This window comes from Elephantulus edwardii, unplaced genomic scaffold (assembly GCF_000299155.1).
Source record: "Elephantulus edwardii isolate Elephantulus edwardi_28Jun2011 unplaced genomic scaffold, EleEdw1.0 scaffold00365, whole genome shotgun sequence".
In the NCBI taxonomy this organism is placed as follows: domain Eukaryota; kingdom Metazoa; phylum Chordata; class Mammalia; order Macroscelidea; family Macroscelididae; genus Elephantulus; species Elephantulus edwardii.
This window is the reverse complement of record NW_006400115.1, coordinates 479,282-481,224: the sequence shown is the minus strand read 5'-3', so window position 1 is coordinate 481,224 and position 1,943 is coordinate 479,282. Positions and strand designations below refer to the sequence as shown.

At 36.6% G+C, this 1,943-nt stretch overlaps 1 pseudogene; it reads left to right on the top strand.

The window, feature by feature from the left end:
* The first annotated feature begins 913 nt into the window (after positions 1-913).
* On the top strand, positions 914-1,272 carry LOC102861184 (annotated as a pseudogene).
* The last annotated feature ends 671 nt before the right edge of the window (positions 1,273-1,943 follow it).

The window sequence follows — 1,943 nt, the reverse complement described above, 5'->3', positions numbered from 1 at the left end:
ACAGAACTAAAAAAGAAAAAAGAAATAGACAATACCACAATAATAGTAGTTGTGTAGTTGTTGTTTTTTGTGTACCATAGAGTCAGAACCAACCCATAGCTGACTTTCCAGTGGGTTTTCAGAGGTAGTTAATCTCATGGGAGGAGATTGCCCATCCTTCTCCCATGGAGCAGCTGGTGGCCATGAATGGGGTGCCTTAGGTATTGCAGCACAGCTTCTTTCCACTAGACCACCAAAGCAGGATACTTGAATGCACCACCCTCAAGAAAAGATAAAACTACAAGAAATAAACTCAAAAAAGATGCTGAAGAATTAAACCACACAATCAACCAACTAGATCTCATATACAGACTAATGTACCCTCAAAAATGCTGAGCATACATTTTTCTGTAATGTGCATGGAATATTCTCCAGAATAGATCATATTTTAGGTCACAAAGCAAGCATCAATAAATTTAAAAAAAACATACAAAGCATTTTCTCAGACAACAATGCTACAAAATTAGAAATCAAGTAAAGGAGGATAAAGGAGGGAAAAAAATCATACATTTGGAGGCTGAACAACACCCTTCTTGATCATGAGTGGATAACTGAAAAAATTAAAAAGTTTCTTGAAACAAATGACAATGAAAACACAGCTTATCAACACCTCTGGTTAACAGCCAAAGCAAGAATTAGAGGTCAATTTATAGCAATAAGGAAACACATCAAAAAGGAAGAAAAAAATGGTACTTGATTCTTAACCCAACCTCTCCAACAAGTTGAAAAAGAACAGCAAGAAAACCCATCACCTAAAAAAAAAAATTATAAAATTTAGGGCAGAGGAAGACAAGGAAGTTTTCAGATTACGAGATCAGCTCGTAGAAGATGGTGGCTTTGGTGGGACAGTCACCAGGGACGGCGGAGAGTGAGCATGGAGCATTTGTCCAGGCTGTTTTCCTGGATGCTGAGCAGAGTCCCTTGGCATTCGGACCTCTTTGAGTGGGGAGCTGCCTGGCAGCCCCAGAACATGGATTAGAAAGTGCTAGAGGTTTATGATTTGATTCAAGCTATCTGGGACTCAGAGAAACCCAATACTTTAGAAGAACTGGAAGTAGTAACAGAAAGCTCTGTGGAAGTTCAAGAGATTGATGAAGAAGACTATCTGGTTATTATCAGGTTCACGCCAACTGTACCTCATTGCTCTTTAGCAACTCTTATGGGGCTGTGCTTAAGAGTAAAACTTCAGCGGTGTTTACCATTTAAACATAAGTTGGAAATCTACATTTCTGAAGGAACCCACTCAACAGAAGACATCAACAAGCAGATAAATGACAAAGAACGAGTGGCAGCTGCAATGGAGAACCTCAACTTGCATGAAATTGTGGAACAGTGTGTCCTTGAACCTGATTAAAAACTGCTTAATGGGCCATTGAACTGTAATAATTTTTTTTTTGAACTGTAATAATTTGATATATTTGTTTAAATACTTTGTAGGATGTACGGGGCTCGTGTTTAATAATACCAAGGTGATTTGTACACCAGAAGATTTTTTTAAGGTTTACTTTCAAACAAGATTTAATGATAAGGTAGTGCCTCGTCTGTTCAGTGAATAACATTCTCAGGATTTGTAATAATTCAGTGATCGGAGAAAGAACTATTTTTAGTTATGTGTAAGATGAGTTTCTATTTTTCTGATGCCCATTCTGATACACCTGAGTTTCATGTCAAATATCTACCGTGCCCAAATATATTAAACTTCTAAATCATTAGTCTGCTAAACATAAATAAACCAAGATGATTTCTCTTTGAAAAACAAAAGAACAACAATGACAACAAACCATCTTAGGGCAGAAATAAATGAAATTTTTAAAAATGGAAAAACAATTGAAACCTTCAATACCAGAAGTTGGTTCTTTAAAAAGGTGAATAAAATCGACAAACCACTAGCAAAACTAACAAAG